This window comes from Narcine bancroftii, chromosome 7 (assembly GCF_036971445.1).
Source record: "Narcine bancroftii isolate sNarBan1 chromosome 7, sNarBan1.hap1, whole genome shotgun sequence".
Taxonomy (NCBI): domain Eukaryota; kingdom Metazoa; phylum Chordata; class Chondrichthyes; order Torpediniformes; family Narcinidae; genus Narcine; species Narcine bancroftii.
In genome coordinates this window covers 79,945,878-79,967,807 of record NC_091475.1, presented here as the reverse complement: position 1 = coordinate 79,967,807, position 21,930 = coordinate 79,945,878, and the positions used below count along the sequence as shown (strand labels likewise).

Below are 21,930 nucleotides of genomic sequence, written 5' to 3'. Positions count from 1 at the left end.
AAAATGGAAGGTGGAATGGAACCAAAGGGGAAGGAGCAGGGGAAATGGATGGTGGTGTTGGGAAGGGGCACAAAAATATGGAGGGAAGGAAAGAGCAGAAGGGGTACAGGAGAGGAGAAGGGCCTTATTACTAAAATTAGAAAATTCTAAGGTTATGGCCATGCTGACCAGTTCCAATGAAAGATCATACCTAAACTGTGAAATTTGTTCCTTTTCAGATTTTAAACTGTGTTCTTTCCCAAAATTTCCTTTTCTAATTATTCCTTTGTGAACTCCATAATTGGCGCCACCTTAAAGCAAATGAGAACTAAATTTGCATCTTTGGCTATTCAATTGCTTTGATTTTGCAAAGTCTGCAATATAGTACTGTTAAAGACATGTAAAACTAACTGCCCAATACATGCTCTTCTGGAAGAACATCAGTGGAGAAAAACAATGGTCGACCAATGCCCCCAGTGTGGGAACACTTCAGATTTCAAATTCCAACTCCTTGGTTATCCCTGCTCCCAACACCCCACCAATTCTTAAATTTAAATATACAGGCCATTTTGGCCCATGAGTCCATGATACCCAATTTATACCCAATTTATATACAACCGGTATGTTTCAAACGGTGGGAGGAAACAGGAGCTCCTGGGGAAAACCCACAAAGACACGGTGTACAAACTCATTACAGACAGTGCAGGAACACAATGTCTCAATCGCTGGCACCATAATGGCATTGCACTAACTGTTACACCAACCATGCCACCCTATGAATTTCCAGTCTTATAAACTAAAGAAATTTCCGCATTTCTTCAGACCAATCCTTTGAGCACTCCTCACCCCTTTCCCCCTTTGAACCTACCCCTGTGACCGCATGTAATTTGCACTCTCACCGTGATTCAAGACCTCAAACAGTCTTTCTAAGTGAAGCAACACCTCACTTGTGAATCTGTAGGGGTCATTTACTGCATCTGGTGCGCCCAATTTAGCCTCCTCTACATTGGGAGACTGGATGAAGACTGGGAGATTGTTTTATGGAGCACATATGGTCGACTGCAACAGCAAGAATCTCCAAACTGCCACCCATTTCAATTCTACACCCTATTGCCACACAGATACGCCTTTCCATGGGCTTATGTATTGCCAAATTGAGGCCACCCGCTAATTGGAGGAACAGCACCTCCAATTTCGACTTGGAAGCTTCCTACCAGATACTGTAGTATCAATAGCAATTTCTCTAATTTCTGTTAACTCTCTCCCCGAGTCTCTTCTTCATTCCTCTGTCTCCCTTCCTCCTGCTCCCCACACCCTTCCCTCCTCTTCTTAGCTCTTTACACTCTCCCCATCACTTCTCAGCTTCTACCCTCTCACCTGTTGGCTTTCATTGCTCCTCCTATTCCTGCCCCCTTGATCTATTTATTCAGACATCTGCCTGATTTTTCTACTCTTGTGACCTGCCGAGTTTCTCCAGCACTTTGTGTACTGCTTTTGAACACCCAACATAATTGCTTCACTATAGATGGAATATACCCCACTGCCATGGAGATCAGGTATCATGCTGGTGTTTAGGTGAACAGTCCTATCTCCACCAGTACAGTACATCAGTTATATGTCTAAATCGGTTCGGTGCACCAGCGCTACATTTAGCAAAACTCCCTCCAAAACCCTACCATGTGTCACCATAGAATACAAAGAATGGAACAGGCCTTTTAGCCCACAATGTAGTACCAAGCAACGTGCTCCACAACAATCAAACCCTTCCCTCCCTCACACCCATAACCCTCCATTTTTTTTCTTACATTCATATGCCTAAGTCTTTTAAAAACCTATATTGTACCAGTCGCCTCCACTACCCCTGGCAATGCATTCCAGGCACCCACCACTCTATTTAAAAATGTACATCTGTCAACTTCCCTAAACTTTCCTCCCTCACTTTAAACAGATGTCCTCTGGTATTTGCTCTTGTCACCCAAGGGAAAAGGTACTGGCTATCCACCCTATCTAAGCCCCTCATAATGTTATACAAGTCTGTTCTCTTCCTTTGTTGCTCCAATGAGAAAAGCCCTCGCTCTGTTAACCTTGCTTCATAAGACATGTTATCCAATCCAGGCAACATCCTGGTAAATCTCCTCTGCACCCTCTCAAAAAGTATCCACATCCGTCCTGTAATGAGGTAACCTGAATAGAATGCAACATTCCTAGTGTGGTCCAACCAATTTTTTATAGAGCTGAAAAATTACCTCATGGCTTTTGAACCCAATCCCCTAACTAATGAAGGTCAGCGCACCATGCGCCGCCTTAACCATCCCATTAACTTGACTGAAAACCTTGAGGATTCTATGGACCAGGATGGCAAGATCTCTGTTCCTCCACACTATTAGGAATCCTAAGCCATATTTTTGATTTTTGTGGGTGTACCTTTGTGAACTATGAGCAACATGTTTCACCATGTTCTTAGATGAGGCACTGCCATAATTACCTTCAATAATGGATACTCTGTTGATAGTTCTACCATGTATTTGAAGAGCCCACAAACCCTACATTAATAATCATGGGAACATCTTGGGCTGTGTTAACTAGCTGTGCAAGAAAGCAGGAGCAGGTGGAAGCCACTTGGCCCCAAAAACTATCTTGCCATTCAATGTGATCATGCCCCAATCCTCATATCTTTTGTTTAAGTTCAAGACTACTGTCACTCACATCAAGTAGTCGTGTGGGAGTTTGTTTTGTGAGTAATCCAATGAGACATCTCCTGAACAGTACAGTGTACTGTGCGTAAGTGCAGAGTACAGGAAAATTTTGGTTGCTACTGAGCAAAGCCAGCACAATTTACTGGTGTATGGTTTCATTCAGTGGGAAATAACCTGTCCTTGTCCTTGAATCTGGTGATGCGTGATCTCACGCTCGTAAATCTTCTTCCTGATAAAGGTGGGGGAGGTAACGGTGAAGAGAGTGTGGGCAGTTCCCCAGTAATCTCAGTCACCCAGTCTTGGAAAAATCTCTCGTCTCTTTAAATCCCCTCAGTGATCTGGCCTTCACACCCCTCCCATATTGAGAATTTTAGAGAGCCGCTGCCCTCCGGGAGAACTCTCAACACACTTCAGCTTTAAATGACTTTGTTTCCTAGTTCTAAGTTTTCCCGTGAGTGGAAACATCATAGCATAATTCCTGTCTGTCCATGCTGGTGTTGATAGATTTCCAGGCTTTTGTAGAAAGAGGCATGGGGCTGTGACTATCTTTGAAGCAGCTTTAGTAATTTGGCCTCCAACTTACATCAGGTAACCAGTAGTGTTGTATCCATTTTTGATTGCATAAATATTTATTAAAATGGGAAATCCAACTGACATCTTAAACAGTGAACCAGTGATCCTTCAACAGGAAGTTAACGACTCTTCACCCATAGGAAATTACTTCATGAATTTTCCAACATGGGTTAAGGGTGAAAGGGAAAACATTTGGGGGGAACCTCTTCATGCAGAGAGTGGAGGGAGTGTGGAATGAGGTGTCAGCTGAAGTGGAAAATGCAGGTTCAGTTTTGAAATGTAAGAAAAATTTGGATAGATGGGAGGGGTATGGTTGGATGCAAGACAGTGAGACTAGGCAGAATAATCGTTCAGCACAGACTAGAAAGACCAAAGGGTCTGCTTCTGTGCTGTAGAGTTCTGTGGTTCTATGTTGAATTTTCTTTGTCAGATGAGGTTCAGAATATTTCATGAACATCATATGGAGCCAGAGCCATATTGGACTGAACTCTCCCCAACTTGTGCCAGGAACAGTTGAAGAGTCATCACTGGTGATCAAGTTCCAGAACAGCAGAAGGCCATTTGGCTTCTTCAAGTCTGCTTCAGTATTTCATAAGGTCACGATTGATCTGACTGTCACCTCAGCTCTGCATACCTGTCTAAACCCACAATACCCTAAAATTCCATTGCCTACCAAATATTCATCCTCCTCTCCCCAATAAATGTTCAAGGACTCTACTTTCCCTTCCTTTGAGGAAGAGAGATCCAAAGATTTGTAATCTTCTGAGGAAATGAAATAATCTTTTCACCTTAAATGAAAATCCCTTATGTTTAAACTGTGAAATTCTAGTTCTAAATTTGCTCACAAGTTCATTCTTACTCCTTTAAACTCCAGTGAATACATGCTTGGGCATCTCCAATCTTTCCCCATTAACCAATCTACCCATACAAGGCATTAGCTTAGTATACCTTCGCAAACTGATATCAAAACAGGAAAATCCTTTGAAGAGCTGCCTCAAGAAGGCAGCCAACATCATAAAAGACCATTACCCTGGCCACAACTGCTTCTCACTGCTCTCTTCAGGCAGAACGTACAGAAGCTTGAAAACCAGCTCCTCCGGCTTCAAGAACAGTTAGCGAAACAGTCACTACAACACTATTACAGTCTCAGTGACCAGGTTCAAATCCAGCGCTTTCTTGTAAGGTGTTTGTACATTTTCCCCATGTCTGCATGGGTTTCCTCTGGGTGCTCCAGTATCCTCCCACTCTTCAAAATGTACAGGGGTTGTAGGTTAATTAGTATATTTGGGTGGCACAGGCTCATTGGTCAGAAGAAGCAGTCACTGCTGTATGTCAATTTAAAATTGAAACATTTTCTTTCTAACAGCTATCAGGCTATTGGACCTTCCCTTGTTACAATAATCAGGGACACCATAAAAGGATTGTCTGCACTGTTACACCACTTTTTTTCTTGTAATATGTTAAGTGTGAATATTAACTATCTCTGTATCTTTTCTATTTATTATCTATTTTCTACATAATTCTGTAACTTAATTTTTTTTATCTGATCAGTTGCAGCAAGTAATATACATTATACAGGTACACAATCCTTTATCCAGACATCTAAAATCTGGAAAGCTCCAAAAACCGGTAAGTGGGGAGAGAGGCAGGAGGTGGCCGAGGGACCAGTGGTTGGGGGAGACGGCCAGGCAACTTGAAGGGGGTGGGGGTGGATACAGCAGCACAATTCGGAAGGGCTTTCCGAAGTCCGGAAAAATCCAAAATTCGGAACACACTTTCCCCCAAGGGTTCCAGATAAAGGATCATGGACCTGTACAATGTATATGAAAACTAACTCTGTATTAGATAGGGAGAGCAAAACTATACAAGGTGTGGGACCACCGCTGCCTGTATAATTTCAGAATTATTTCCTCACTTTCACATTCTCCCAGCAATAAAAATTCTTTTTGACAGTCTCTCAAGATCAAGGGTGACCTTCTCCCTCTCTTGTGGGTTCTGCGGTGACTGACGAAGCCAGAGAGATTTCAATTGATGACTGATCTCGACCATTTGCAACCTGGGACAGGAGTCAAGGTGCTTGATTAGTGCAGGGATTGGCGGGGAGTTATTGGATGGGGTGGGGCAAGGGGGCAGGTAATCGAGGAGCTGGGACTGAATGGGGGAAGACCTCACAGGTGATGCTTCGCTTCATTGACACTGTCACGGTGGGACTCTGACACCCATCCGTATATCCAGAACTTCCTTTTAACGGATGCCCATCCGCAAGGAGTCTCCTTAATTCCAGAACTTTAACTGTACATACTGCAGGATTTTCAGCATTCCATCGATATTATGACATACACAGCACAATACAGTACAGGCCCTTTGACTCAGTGTTGTGTCAACCTGATAACCTACTCTAACAACTGCCTAGAATTTCCCTACTGCATAACTCTATTTTTCTTTGTTCTAATCTTAAAAGATCCTATTGTTCCTACCTCCACCACTGTTGTCAGCAGCACATTTCATGCACCCACCACTCTGAGTGAAAAACGTACCTCTGACATCCCCCTGTACTTGCTCCTCAGTACCTTAAATCTATGTCCCCTCGTGTTACCCATTTCAGCCCTGGCAATTAGCCTTTGACTATCTACATGATCAATACCTCTATCATCTTGTACACCTCCATCAGGCCACTCCCTTATCCCATCTCACTCCAAGGAGAAAAGACCTAGCCTCATAAGGGATGGTCTCCAATCCTTGAAAATCTCCTCTGCAAATCTTTCTATTGCTCCCTGCCTCTGGAGCTCTGCAGTCCTTTCAACAAATTACCTGATCCTTCCTTTCCTATTTTAAGAAGCATATTGCAGGAATATTTACTTCGAGAGGGCTGGGTTTTTTTTAACTTCCCCTCCTGCACATTCTGAAACGAGCCTTAGACAAGATGTACTGTGCTTCTAAGCTCTGTCAGAGTGTGTGCTGCGCTCCAGGAGCCTGCACAATGCCCCGTGGTGACAAGATTCTCACATTGTCTCCTTCAGTCAGTCTGACTGGTGTCTCTTTGACAGCTCCTGCTGATCGGGGAGAGGGGCTGGGAACTTGATGTGTAAGCTCTCACATGGAAAGCCCTCCCACTCCCTCCCTGCAATGCAGAATGTTCTAGCTGCAATGCATTAAACAACAGGGATTCTAGTCAGCTGATGTATGGGATATAACATGACAAGCAATGGGACATATGGATCCCAGAGCTGCAGGAAGTAGACTGACTCCATCTACCAGTGTCCAGATGTAGTCTCAATCAGTCCATTCAGTTTTTTTTGCTGCTCGTGACTGATCTGTGAATTCGCCCAGAGTTCAAATTCAAGCTTATTATCATGTGTACCAAGAAGCAATGTTGGAGTTTGTTTTGCAAGCAATCCAGCTCTCATGCATAGCATAATGAGGAAAAAACACACTATGGGAGTGCAGAGTTACAAGGAGAGATCATTTGCTATGGAGTAAATGCAGTATAATTTTACTGAGATCCATTCAGGAGCCTGATAGCAGAGGATAAAGAACTGTCCCTGAATGTGGTGGTGCATGATCTCACACTCGTGAATCTTCTTCTCGACAGAATGGGGAGAAGAGAGTGTGGGGTGAGCCATTTTACATACTGGATGCTTTTCCAAGGCAGCAGGACAAATAAATTGAGTTGATGGGGGTTGGTGTGTGTGATGGCCTGAGCCATGTTCACAACCCTCGGCAGGTTCTTGTGGTCTTGGGTGGAGTTTTCCCCACCTCATGCAGTGACTCACTCTGACTGGATGTTGTCAATGGTGGACCTATTGTTCAAGGATCCAGGTGATATGATAAATTTCTTCAGGAAATAGAGGTGCTGAAACACTTTCTTGGCCATTGCATTAATGTAGGTGGATCAGGACAGGTCACTGGAGATGTTTATCCCCAGGAACTTAAAACTGTCAACCATCTCCACCTTAGCACCATTGATGCAGGGCAAGGAGTGAGCTCCACTCCTCCAGAAGTCTGTGAACATCTCCTTGGTCTGGCTGACAATAAGGAAGCGGTTCTGTGACCACATAGCATGATGTACAACCTGGTCTGCACTGGGATGGGAGTCAGGCACTTGGCCTGGGTCTGGAGAACACCTCAATGCACCAGGATCAATTTGCAGCAGCTGATGAAACCACCAACCCACATGTGATGCAGGTGGGAAACAGCAGATCCAAAATAAACCTGTATGGTCAAGGAGAGAGTGCATGAGGTCACTGGATTTGAGCAGCAGTAGTTCCAACAGTTACATCATTGACCTATGAGGGATCAAAACAGAATGGTGCAAGATGCTAATTTAAACTCCTTGTAGGGAGGTACACAAAGTCAAGCTATATGCCAGATTAATTTGATCATTCCTGTTAAAGGTATCTCTACAGTGCAATAAACACATTTAGGCAGGGAGCGCAGCTGTTCAAAATATAATCTAACTCAAGATTTCACCAACCTATTTGGGCTCAGTCCAAAAATTCATTTTCTGGTCTGCATCGTTGATCTACATTCATTCATACACTTCGTTACAGCCATTTAAACTTCTCAAAGGAGATATATATGTACCATTATTAAATATACTGTCTTTATTTAAAAGGTTTAAAGAGACACTTATGCAGGATTATACTGAAATTATGCAGATTAAAGGTTTGGCCACATTTGGAGTTTAAGTTGAATCTTAATCCCAAATTTTGTTGGGTTAAAGCTCAATGTTTTAAAAAAATCTAAAACTGCCTTCAATCTAGTGCCGAGAGAATGAGGAACAGCAGAAAAGTTGGTCTTTTGGAGATGTACTTGACATGAAAAAAATAATGCTGGAAATCTTTCAATTACAGGTTGATTCTGGAAATGAAGGGAGCTAGCCCATGAGGAGAGATTGAGCCTGAGACGAGACTCAATGAAATCGAGAAGGAAGAGGGGATATTATAGGAACATAAAATTTTAAAAGGAATGGGATAGAAGCAGGTAAGTTGTTTTCATTGGCAGTGAGACCAGAGCTTGGGGACATAGATTTGAGGGAGTAGATTTAGGACTTGGATGAGGAGGAACTACTTCTACCAGAGAGTAGTGAATCTGGAATTATCTGTCCAAAGAAGTGGAGGCTATTTCATTAAACATAGATCGATTTTTAAACAGTAGGGAAATTAAGGGTTATGGGGAAAAGGTAGGTAGGTGGAGCTGAGTTCAGGACAGATCAGTCATGATGCTATTGAATGATTGTGTAGGCTGGATGGGTCAGATGGGTGACTCCTCCTCCTATTTCATGTTCTTAAATATGAGTTTTCTTGGTTGACTGGAACAAGAAGGTAGGGGATATTGACAAGGAATGCCTGAAATTCCATTACTTATCAAATGCTCATCACCAGGATTGGTCCCCCTCATATCACCCCCTCCCTTCTCCCATTGCCCTCCTCTTGGAAACACCCAAGGCTTGGATAGGGAACCAGGTCCAAACTTTTTGGAGGCTCATCCTATCAATGAAATGTGCTGCAAGATAAGAATAAACACTGCTCTCTGTACAATTACAATCATAGATCTTGGTTTCACCAACAGTAACACCTCAATCCCTGGGGAAAAAAATCCATGCTCCCAACTCTATGCTGCACACCACAGACAGAATATCACAGGAAGCTGTAGGGAGGGTCCTAATGGGAGGGATTCAGGCTCAGGGAGGGATGGGAGAAGCTGGGGATGGGAGAAGCTGGGGAAGGGAGAAGCTGGGGATGGGAGAAGCTGGGGATGGGAGAAGCTGGGGATGGGAGAAGCTGGGGATGGGAGAAGCTGGGGATGGGAGAAGCTGGGGATGGAACCTTGGAACAGCAAGGATTAGGAGCAGGTTTAAGGGAGGCAGTCAAAATCAGAAAGGCTTTGATGGAGTAAATAAACTGCTCCCAGGAGTGGGAAGGTAGAAACCCAGACGGCCCAGAATGAAGAAGCTGAGGAGAAAGGAGGGGTATGTTTTCACACAGCAAGTCTGTGATCTGGGATTTGCAATCTGAGAGGGAAGTGGATTCAACAGAAACATTCAGATGGTAACTGGGGAATAAATGAAAAAGGGAATATGAGGGCTGCGAGGAGAGAAGGGAAAGGGTCTGACTGGAGACTCTTCCAAAGATCTTGTACAAGCATTTGTCCTGTATTCTTCCACAAATCAACTTCAATTCCTCAACTAATGGTGCCTCATAGGTAGATCTGCTCCATCTAAGTTTCAGTTTGCTTTATGCTGTTACAGGATCAGATAATCAGGTAGACTTTCCAGACATCACTCTTCCAAAAGAGCACAGAAGCAGAATTAGGCCATTCAGTGCATCAATACACCTCTGCCATTTGAAACAGAGCTGATGTATTTTTCCTTTCAACCCCATTTTCATGCCTTCTCTCATAACTTTTAAAATCCTGACTAATCAAGGACCTATCACCCCTTCGTTGTTAGGGATCCATGAAGGAGGTTACTGATCGGGGCTATTTCCTTTTTAGTGCTGAGTTATTCAGCTCCTATCTTAAATTACATCATTGCAAATGCTAATTTTTAAAAATTAATCTCCAGTAGTTAATCTTCACTGAAACATCACACTCTGGACTCTTTAAATCATTATTAGCTTGCCAATTATTCTAAATATAAAAGAGAATATCTATAATTAAAATTTGTTTTTGTATTAAATGATCAATTTTTCTCATTCTGAGCAGCAGTTCTGATGTGTGTGTAAAATAGATTGTGGTAATCCAGTGCCAACCTTGATATTGAAGGGAGATGTAATTAAATATCAGGATGACAAAAGAAGAAAGGAAAATTACACAGATGCTGGAACACCAAACTACAAACAGAAAATTCTGGAAATACTCAGTAGAGAAGCAGCAACTATGGAGAGAAAAAAAAAATACAGTGAAGGTTGTAGATATGTGACAATTGGAAAAATTGTTTCTAATGGAAAAATCATTGACCAGAAACACAACCAGTTTGAGGGAAGGACAGGCATTAAGAGGTAGTACTGTGTTGTGGGAGGGGCAGTACTGAGGGAGTGTCCCACTATGGGAGGGGCAATACTGAGGGAGTGCCCCACTGTGGGAGGGGCAGTACTGAGGAAGTGTCCCACTGTGGGAGTGGCAGTACTGAGGGAGTGTCCCACTGTGGGAGGGGCAGTACTGAGGGAGTGTCCCACTGTGGGAGGGGCAGTACTGAGGGAGTGTCCCACTGTGGGAGGGGCAGTACTATTATGCAGCCACAGTTCAGGATTTGAGCAATAATCAAAATGCAATGATTGTTTGGGAGAGAATGCACATTTCCACAGCCTGTTACAGTTAGTGTCAGGAACATCATCTTTCTCTAATTCTTTTTGAAGCAGAGTTGTGAAAACAAGATAGAGGGAATTTTCACCATCTGCAGGACCATCTGCTTCGTGCCTCAGTTTCTCCCTGCTCCAGAGCCAATCCCACAGCACCTTCCCACTTACTGCACTGTTGCTACGTTTGTCCTCCTCACCCACCAGAGCTTCTTGCAGTATCTGAATGAGGTTATTGGCCCTCAACTCCGGGACTATGCAGATCTTTGCAATGAGATCCTCATCAGAAGGCACGATGACTGTCTGGGACGCTGATGCCCCACTTCAGCTGCTCACTGCAAATATATTAAAGTGTTACAGCACAGGGAGAAGCCAATCAGTCCACTGACCCAATGCTGACTCTGTGAGAGGATCTCCATCCTCCTGGTCACTCTTCAGAAGCCTCACAGTAGTTCCCACCTGAAGGTTTCCATCATTCTGCTTCTCTAGTCCCAGATCACAGCAAATTGCTGCATAAAAATGTTTTCTCCTCTCCCAAAACACAGGCAATTTCAAATATTCATTGCTTCTCTCTCCACAGATACTGCTTGATCTGTTGGGTGCTTAGGCAGTGTGTCTCTCCTCTCCCCTCTGGTTCCTCTGCTGACCCTCTCATTCCAGGTGCTCTGGGCACCTCCACTCCCATCCCTGGAAAAATCACCCCACAATTGCTTTGTGATTTTCCCCTTTTGTCCTCTCTCCTCAACCTCTGGAAAGAACCGCCCTGGATTCTCATCACCCTGTCCCAGAGCAATGTGTTGCTCCTCATAGCTCTAGTAACCAGGTTCGATCCTGACCTTGGACACTGCCTGTGTGGATTTTACACATTGCCCCTGTGACTATGTGGGTCCCCCCCCATCCTAGGTGTTCCGGTTTCCTCCCCAAAGACATGTGCATTGGTTATTTACCAATTTAAATGACCTTTAGTGTGGGTAAGAGCAAAATAATCAAGGGGCATGTCAGAGAGAATACATTTTAGGGGCATGGGCAAAAGTAAAGTGGTTGTGTATTTTGATGGCTTCATTGGCCTCCTTTGCTCCTTCAGTGTGGTAGAAAAAAATACGTTTCTTGACTCTGGGACTGTTGCAATAAATCTCCCCACACCCAAATGATTTGGTTGACATTTCAAAAATTTCACAAAAATGCACCCTTCAAGTCCCAATCTGAAAAATGGCCCATTTTCAAAACAAAAAGAAACTGGTGGTGAGGAGAGGGTGTGTTGAGTTTCAAGGAGATACCTTATGCTGTTTTGATCCTTCAGGACACCTGCACATTCACGTCAAATCACTGAGGTTGGATGTCAGCTCTCCGACATCTCCTTGTACCTCCCTCTGGGCTAGCACACCTCACGCTCGTCTCCCACTCCTGCCCACAAGCCCAAAATCCCCTCTCATCTCCTCCCTAAATCCCCTAACTCATTACATCCCAGGTTCTACAAGCAGGATTGACCTGAACTTTTTTTTTCACCTGATGGAAGTTTACATCCCAAAATATTGACACATCTGCTGGAGAAGCTCAGTGGGGCAAGTAGCCTTAGTGGGAGAGAAAGAATGCATTGGGTCAGAGCCCTTTGCCGAGATCGTCTCTGTCAAGAGTAATTTCGGCTTGGAACATCAACCGAAGCACTGATACTGCTCACCCCACTGAGTTCCTCCAGTGGAATGCGCTTTGCTCCAGATTCCAGCTTATGCAGCCTCTTGTGTGCCTTCACAGATGCTGCTTGACCCACTTTCTTTTCAACAGAGAAGCAGAAGATCTTCAGCCTTTGACATTATGCTATGGGAAAGATGTTGTCAAGCTGGAGAGGGTGCAGAGAAGATTTACGAGGATGTTGCCAGGACTTGGAGAACCAAAGAGGTTGAGCAAGCTAGAGCTTTATTCTTTGGGATGCACAAGGATGAGGGGTGATTTCGTATGGGTGTACAAAATCATGAGAGGAACAGAGTCTTACTCGGAGTAGAGGAATTGGTAACCAGAGGACATGTGTTTAAGGTGAGATGAGAGAGATTTAATAGGAACCTGAGAGGTAATTTTTTTTACACACCAAGAGTGGTGGGCAGATGGAATGGACTGCTGGAGGAAGTGGTACGAATGCAATGTTTAAGAAAAAACTGGACAGTATCATGGATACAATGGATTTCGAGGAGGATATGGGCCAAACACAGGCAGGTAGGACTAGCGTGAGTGGGACATTTTGGTCAGCGTAGGCAAGATAGGCCAAAGGGCCTGCTTCCACACTTATGACTCCATAACTCTCACTCTGGTCTTAAAGGAACATTGAGCTGCTAGAGGACTTGGTGGGTCAGACAGCACCTGGGGAGAGAAATGGTCAAAGCTTCAAGGCAGGACCCTTAAGCAAAGACCCTGGCACATTGGTGCCAAGGTGGGTATACAGTTGATGTTCTCTCAAGCTTGCGTTCCTATCCTCAAGTTCATCATAATGATCCTCAGTCTCGGGTAGCTGAAGGACATCTCTCACAAAGAGGGGGATGTGGAACTTTATTCCATAAAACACCATGTAAAGCAAAGGAAGGAAATATGTGAGGGAATGGTATTTTGGCTGAAGGAAAAAATAGCAGTGAGGAGAGATGCATTCTGTTGAGGGTTGACTTGAAAGGCAGAACAACAAGGAGGGTCAGAAAGGCCTCCTTTTCTTGCATTCCACAGCATTCCTGTCACAATGTATCATGTTGTTGAGTGGCTCCCTCACCTCGGGGTCAGGAAGATACATGTCAAATCCTTCTTGAGAGACTTCAGCTCACCAATCTCAACAGATGCTCTAGGACAGGACTACAGGGTCGCCTTTTGGACGAGACCACAGCAAGTTGATTGTAAAGAAAGATCATAATGTGTGATTCTGAAGACCAGTGCAAGAGCTATTGCAGTGTCCTCTGGACAATTTCTGTGGCTGAAGCAACAGAAATGTAGAAGTAGAGCTCATAAAACATCTGACATGGTCCTCATCTGCAGGATCACATCTAGCTCCAACCAACCACATCTTGGAAGGATGTGAAGGTCTCAGAGAGTATGCAGGAAGCAATGATTCCAGGGAAGAGGGATATCAGCATTTAGTTTGGGCTGGTAATATTACTGGGCTGTTAATATTCGTTATCAAACTTTTTGGATTTTTTTATTCTAACAAATTGGATTGTCCATTATGGACAAATTTAGAATTGAGATCTATATAGCAGTATTCAGTGACCTCTTTATTGGGTACCTCTCTTCCATTTAGCTTTTACAAGATCAATAAGGACATATCTAATCCAATACTCAAACAAATATTGTGAATCTGGTTCCAATTTAGGAATTTTTTTTAATTTTAAAAATTTTATTTTATCTAGAGCTACCTCAAATTATTTTTTCGACCATCAATAATTGATCGATCCTTGCATATATGGAAAATCAAAGGTATAATTTCTTTTGTAAATACATTTAAGGAAGGTTGTTTAATGTCTTTTGAACAGCTGGCAAGTAAATATGACTTACCAAATATTTTTTTTCAATATTTACAGATTACAAATTTCTTAAATACCATATCACCAGACTTTCCATTTGTCTATCCACCAGATGTCATTGATAATATTTTTCAATTGAATCCTTCTCAGAGGATTAATTGGAATTATATATGATAGATTATTGAAATTACATCCAGTACTTCACAATAAGATCAAAATGCCTTGGGAATTGGAACCTGCAAGACCCTTATTGGAGGATCTATGGGACAAGATTTTTAAACTGGTGAATACATCTTCAATATGTGCCCGACATTCATTAACCCAATTCAAAATGGTGCATCATGTTCACATGTCCAACGATAAGTTGGCTTGTATCTTTTCTAATATTAACCCTACTTGTGACAGATGCAAATCTGATATTGCTACATTGACACATATGTTTTGGTCTTGTCCATCCTTAGAAATCGATTGGAAAGAAAATTTTAATATATTTCCAACTGTATTTCAGGTGGAGCTATGACCCAATCCGATAAATGCTCTTTTTGGGGTTATTGAACCAGACATAGGGAGTTTTTCTGTACCTGCGCAATGGGTTGGGCCTTCTCTAAATTGTTAGTTAGAAGAGCCATCTATTCAAATGGAGATTCTGGACCTCCAACAGTGTTTCAATGGTTCTCTCATATTACGTCCTGTTTAAGTTAGAAAAAAATTAGATATCATGTATTTGATTCATTGGTGAAATTTGAAGATACATGGCGACCTTTTATTGTCTTATTTTCATTTGATGTAACTGTTTTTAATGTGATTAGATGTACTCACTCTTCCAGATGAGATATAGTCTTACCTTTGTTTTTTGATTCACGGTATCAATCAAAAGCTACAAAATATATGTAACCCCCAGGATAAGATGCTCAGATTTTTTTTTGTTAGTTTAAAAAAATAGTAGGTTAGGTGGTTTAGAAATAAAATATTTTTGATGTCTTTCCTGCCTTTACCCAGTTCAGTGGAGGGGGTGAGGGGTGGGGTCCGAGTTTATACTGTTTGAAATTTTGTCTTGATATATTATATATACATATGTGATATTGTATTTTCAGTTTCGTTCTTTTTTCTTCATTGCTCTGTATTTATTATAAAAACCCATTAAAAAAATTGGGGAGAAAAAGGTGGCCTTGTCCTCCCTGGGGCAGAGGACGATGGGAGATCTGATGGAAATGATCGGGTCAGGTTTGGAGAGGGTTAATGGAAGTGAAGCTGTACCCACTTGCAGATGCTTCAAGGAACAATGGAATGTAGTTAGTGATTCGCATGGATGTGTAAGAGAAAATGCGGATATTGGTAATAATCCAGAACTGACTGCCTGTAAGGGTGTCATCGAGTCACTGAATTAAACAGCACAGAAGTAAGCCCTTTGATCAAACTCTTCCATGCCAACCAAGCTGTCTTCCTGAGCTCAGTCATCCCTGATGAAAAAAGCTGGGCTGTACTCTTCAGATAAAATAATCTACAGGGCAGTGAGGAAAGATGGGGCTGATGGGATTGCCTCATCAACAACTTGCACAAAGGGTGAATAACCTCCTGCCTTGATCTATGATCCTACAATCTGGACATCATTGTGCTATTGCACTTGGTGCAAAGCAAGCATCACATTTCCCACTTTGTGGCTATGAATATAGCTCAGTAAACGGACATACTGATGGCGAGAGCACATAAACGCACAGAAATACTGAACAATGGAAGCTCTCCCTAAAGTTATTTTGTTTTCTCCATCTCCCCTGGTCACTACACCTTTTGTCCCTGCAAACAGCTTCTCATTTTTTGAGGCACCGAAGCTAGAGATGCTGGAACCTTGAGCAGACAAAGAATGGCTGGAGGAACTCAGCAGATCAGACAGCATCCATGGGTCGAAATGACCAGGCAATGTTTCGGGGTGAAATCCTTTTGAGTTGAAGACCAAGGTCTTCATGAAGGTTTTGGCTGACCATTTCTACACACAGGTGCTTTCTGACCTGTTGAGTTCCTCCAGCAATTCTTTGTCTTCTTTCATGTTCAAATATCTCCATACCACAGTGCATACATACTACATAGTATATCACATATACAATAAATGCATACAAGTATTTTAGAATAATGTACTCATTTCATTTATAAAAGGATCAAGGTGATAATATACTGTTCATCAATCTCGCAGCCTGCAGGAATAAACTGTTTCTAATCTTGTACCTCACACCTGATCTTAAAAAATTTGTAACACTCTCCACAAGTTTTCTCTTAACTACCTTGGCTTAAAGGAACCCACTTCTCACAGTTTTGGCACTGGACTAAGCTCCCTCATCATTGGGGACAGTCCAATAACCTAATTCACACCACCCTATGACCCTTTAACACTGAAATGAGGCAGAATAAAATTGAAATAATTCTTATCAAGTCATAGAACCTAGCAGGTTGGTAACAGGTCCTTCTTACTGATGTCTATCTGTACCAATCCATTTTCCAGCACTCACCCTTAACCTTCTATGCAACTGCATTTCAAGTCCTATCTAAACACTTCCTAAAGGTTCAGGGAGTCTCTGTCATCTCACCCACTGAGACAGTGAATTTCCAGATTCCACTGGATCAAAAGAATTCTTACTCAGATCTCCTGTAAGTTTCCTCTCCTTTAGATTAAACCTATGCCCTGTGGTTATGGACAACTCTGTGATGTAGAGAAACTTTCTACTGTCTACCGTATCTCTGCATCAGTTCTCCTCATCATCATACCTCAACCAGGTCTGTCCTCCGCTTCTTTCGCTTCAAGGGAAATAAATGCAACCTAACTGGTCTCCCCCCACAATCAAGACATTCAATCTCAGGTCCACCCTCTCCAAGGCAATCACAACCTTCTGAAAGTTTGGTCATCAGAACTCAAGACAGTACCAAGCATTGCCTCAGCAATATTTTTTAAAATCTGCACAATTATCTTCCTTTATGCATCACCCTGTTTAGTGAGTCTCTTAAATGCCTTTTTAACTACTTTTTCTATTCATACTGCTGCCTTCAGAGATGCTTGCATTTGCACACTGAGGTGGATTGGTCCCTCCATACTTCCTTAGACCCTATTGTACATTTTGTATGCCCAACATTATTACCCCTTCCAGAAGGGGTCACCTCTCATTGTTCAAGATTAAATTCACTGCTCGGAACCTCCCACCAACTCAACAATGACTCCCTTCATCATAACATTATCTACCTCAGTGTCAACAATGTCACTAATTTACAACCACCTCCCACATTCACATCCAGATCATTAATGAACATGACAAACAGTAGGCGGTGGGGGGGGGGGGGGGGGGGGTGGTCACAGACCCCAATCTCGGCAATACAAAACCGCTGACAGGATTCCCAATGAAAGAAATAATCCTTGGCCATTCATCCTCTCCCTCCTTTCACCAAGTATTGGGGAAATATAATTATTCACTTGATAAAAGGAAAGCAGAATTTGATGTTAGTACCTTCTCTGTTGTACATTTTACAAGCACTTGTGAAATCCTGAGATTTTTAACACTTCCCATTTGGCAGATATCTCTGCTGGTAAATTATTGCCACAGTTTTAATGTGCTGATCTTCACCTCGCAGGGAAGGACACATATAAATCCCAGTTTTGGCTCAACCCCAAAGATCCTTTCTCTTTTGGAGTACTGCACACAGATTAGAGCATAGAACATAACAGTGTGGTTCAGGCCCTTCAGCCCACATTGTTGACCTACCGAATGTAAACCGACTCAACTTCCTTACCTCACACCCATAACCCTGTGGATTTGGACACGTATCTCAGAAAGAATATGGCAGGAGAAACACAAGAGACTGCAGATGCTGGAATCTGGAGCCAAACACAATCGTTAAACATATAACTGGAAATGATGAGTCCAAATACAGGATGGAGACTGAGAACCTGGTTGGCTGGTAACAGAACAATAATCTTGCTCACGACATCACCAAGACCAAGGAGCTTATTGTGGGCTTTGGGAAGGGGAGGCTGAGAGACCATGTACCTGTATGCATTGATGGGGTGGAGGTGGACAGGATTAGTACCTTCAAGTTCCCAGGAATCTATATTTCAGAAGGCCTCTCCTGGTACCAGCACATCAGGGCTGCTGTGAAACAACCATGACAATGTCTCTACTTTCTAAGTCTGAGGAGATTTGGCATGTTTTTGATTATTCTATCAAACTTATACAGGTACACTATGGAAAGTATACTGGTTTGGGAATTCAACTGCCCAAGAATGCAAAAGCTGCAGAAGGTAACAAGCATAGCCAGGTCCATTACAGGCTCTGATCTCCTATCCATTGCAGACCGCTACGTGAGACACTGCCTGTGGTGATACAACAACAACATTAGCCGCACTCCCACCAGCCTACTGCAGGGGGTAACCACTGTACCTGCAGGTAGGCAACCTGGGAGGCTGGCCCCACCTGGCCAGCTGTCAATCACCGACCTGTATATAGACTCGAGCCAGCCCCTCCCGGGTCAGTCGGACACGTGGAGCCAGCAGAGGACAATTGGGCACATGTGGAGCCTTCAAGATATGACAACTGGTGTGTACAGAGTTTAAGTCAATAGTTGTCTTTTTTGTGTTTTGTATCTGCTTGCTGCGCCACAGTGCACCAAAATTTTATCGACTTTAATCTTAAAGATCATGGAGAAGTTCCTCAGCAATGAGAGGCTGGATATCGACTCTCAACCCCTGGACGCCCCGGCCCACTTTGAGATCTAGAAGCTTGCGATTGACGCAGGCTTAGACTATCAACACGAACCAAAAGAGACTCATGGTACTTCACACCAAATTGGCCCCCCGCACTTTCCAGGCCATCTGAGACTGCATGGACTTCGAACCTCCGCTGACCATCCTGGAGGCAATTACAGGCCCCCGATGAACGTGGTGATGTCGTGAGCAAGATTATTGTTCTGGTACCAGCCAACCAGGTTCTCAGTCTCCATCCTGGATTTGGACTCATCATTTCCAGTTATATGTTTAACGATTGTGTTTGGCTCCAGATTCCAGCATCTGCAGTCTCTTGTGTTTCTCCTGCCATATTCTTTCTGAGATACGTGTCCAAATCCACAGGATTATGGGTGTGAGGTAAGGAAGTTGAGTAGGTTTACATGTTTAGCATTAGGGTGCAACAGCCAGGTGAGATGGCAGAGCCTATCTGGGGGCTCTGTGGGAGCTAGCTCGCCTGTGCAATACCGAGACCGGAGTGACCGAAGGGGAGGTGAAGCAACTTGTCTGAGATGCCTGTGTGCGAGAGTTGTGGTTGAGGGCCACCCAGCAGAGACTGCTGGAAGAAAATACTGCCTCCCTTATCAGGATCATAGAAGCTGCAGGCCACCATGTAGAGGCTTTCAATGCTCGACTCCCCCAAACTCTGGCCTGACTGACACCGATGGCTGCAGTTCCTGAGGGGCCCAATGTGGAAGAGACGATCACCGCTGCTGATGCAGTCCACTGCTGTAAGTACTGCGGATCCCGGTGTGGGTCAGAAAGGCGTTCCCAAAAGGGCTGCCCGACGAGAAACTCACATTGCTCCCGATGTGGTATGAAAGGCCACTTCACTAAGGTGTGCCTATCTAGACCAGCCATGAGTACTGCTGCCATTCACGATCAGCTAGGAACCCCACCTCCCTGGCCACCACCACATGTGAATTCCGGAGCACCATTACTCAGCCCGCCACCTTCGCCCGCACCGCTGACGTCAATTTCGGCCCGACCACCTACCATCACCACCGCTGTGTGCTCACCACGGGCGCTGCCATCTTCCATTACCCAACTTCCACCCACACTGAAGACGTCATGTCCTCCCGCACCTATGGCGTCAGCTCTGACTTGACTTCCGGTCGGGTCGCCCAACTGCACCAACGCCAAATGCGTCCACTGGGTGTTGTTATCATGAGCTAGCTGACCCCTGACTGCCCCAACTCACTGACGGGACAATGTGGTTAACATGCTTGTGTGTAGACCTGTGCACCCACCGCATCCTATGCCCAGAGGCAAACTGCTGGCTTCTGTTCACCACTATCATCAGGGAGTAATGACACTGACCCCGAGGTGGTCTTAGCGTCCACCACGTTAATGAAATACATTCCCCATGGACTTGGGTGCTCGATGATGGACATTGCTGTCAATGGAAAGGTAACAAAATGCCTGTTTTGATTGTGGTAGTATTGAGAACTTTGTGCTGAAATTAAAGGTATATCCAACGAACTTCTCTCTCGCCTTCGCTGCCCAGGACCACTCCATCGTGGCACTCAGGCGCTGCTCCGTGGATCTGACAGTGGTTTGGGGAGGTGGGGAAATTATATATCAAGGGTTCAGGCTCCAAGTCATGCCCAAGCTCTGTGCCCGTCATCCAGGGGCTGGACTTTCAGTGCCTCCTCCAAAGCTTCACCCTTGCTTTCGGTGGCCCACTCCCCCCGTTCACCATCCACACCACAAAGCCCAGCGACTGCCCCTAGTTCACCTGTGGCCTCTCCACATTAAGGGTCCCCCCCTCCATTTCCCTTCAACTACCTATGCCAGACTGCAAGCCAACGGCTGCCAAGAGCAGCTGCTTCTGTGCAGCTGACAGGGCCTTTATTAAGGCAGAGATGAGGCGGCTTCTGGCCGTCATGTCCTCATAGAGAACATAGAATCATAGAGCCCAACGCCAGCCCATGGAGAGACCAGGTCCTGGTCGTAAAAGGGAGCAGCAAATCGAGGATGGTCATTAATTATAGCCAGACCATCAACTGGTATACCCAGCTGGATGCATACCTTCTTCCACTCATCGCTGACATGGTCAACGAGATAGCCCACTATAAGGTTTTCTCCACGATTGGCCTGAAGTCAACCTACCACCAGCTCCCTATCCACGCCCGGGATAAACCTTGTACTGCCTTTGAGGCAGACGGATGCAGCCGGATTCCCTTTTGGGGTCACAAATGGGGTCTCCATGTTCCAACAGGAAATGGACCACATGGTAGACTGGCACAATCTAAGAGTGACCTTCCCGTACCTGGACAATGTCACCATCTGTGGCCATGACCAGCAGGACAACAATACCAACCTGGAGAGATTTTTCTGGATGGCTGAGGAGCTGAACCCCATTTACAACAGAGAGAAGTGTGTGTTCAGCACCACCTGCCTCGCCATCCTGGGGTACATCATGGAACATGGTGTCATTGGTCCTGACCCCGATCACATGTGCCCCTTAATGGAACTGCTCCTCCCTCACACGCTCAAGGCCCTCTGCAGGTGCCTAGGCCTCTTCTCTTACTATTCCCAGTGGGTCCCCCGCTTCTCGGACAAGGTCTGCCCACTGGCCCAAGCCACCACATATCCCCCCCCCCCACCCTGAGGTGCAAGCAGCTTTTGCTCACATCAGTCAGGACATCGCCGATGCCACGATGGATGAGGACACCCCACTCCAGGTGGAGTGTGATGCCTCGGATCTTGCCCTTGTGGTCACCATCGACCAAGGGACAGACCATGGCCTTTTTCTCCAGGACCCTCCACGGTTCTGAACTTGGGCACTTTGCCATTGAAAAGGAGGCCCAGACAATCATGGAATCGGTCCGCCACTACCTGGTCCTGAGGTCGAAAGGCTGATCTGACGACTACTGGCAAGAGGTCCTCCCCGAGGCACTCCATGCCATAAGGTCGCTCTTGTGCACGGCTACTAATCAGACCCCTCACGAGCGTTTTTTTTTGTTCCTTCGGAAATTGGTGACTGACGTCTCCCTCCCAACTTGGCTAATGTCTCTGCAGCAGGTACTCCTCCACAGCACATGCAGACCCACAAGTCCGATACCCTGGTCAAGCAGATGCTAGTTCTCCATTCAAACCCAAACTATGCCTACATCAGGTACCTCAAT

The 21,930-nt window shown here is 44.5% G+C and overlaps 1 protein-coding gene and 1 long non-coding RNA gene across 4 annotated transcripts in view; both read right to left on the bottom strand.

Annotated features, from left to right (window-relative positions):
• Nucleotides 1–21,930, bottom strand: part of fgf14 (fibroblast growth factor 14) — a 502,771-nt gene that overhangs the window by 113,213 nt on the left and 367,628 nt on the right. The window lies entirely within an intron of this gene.
• LOC138739063 (uncharacterized) overlaps nt 1–21,930 on the bottom strand; it is a 65,923-nt gene that overhangs the window by 37,496 nt on the left and 6,497 nt on the right. Inside the window, exon 2 of the long non-coding RNA XR_011341976.1 lies at nt 191–290. This is a non-coding gene — a long non-coding RNA (uncharacterized lncRNA). The remainder of the gene's footprint in view (nt 1–190; nt 291–21,930) is intronic.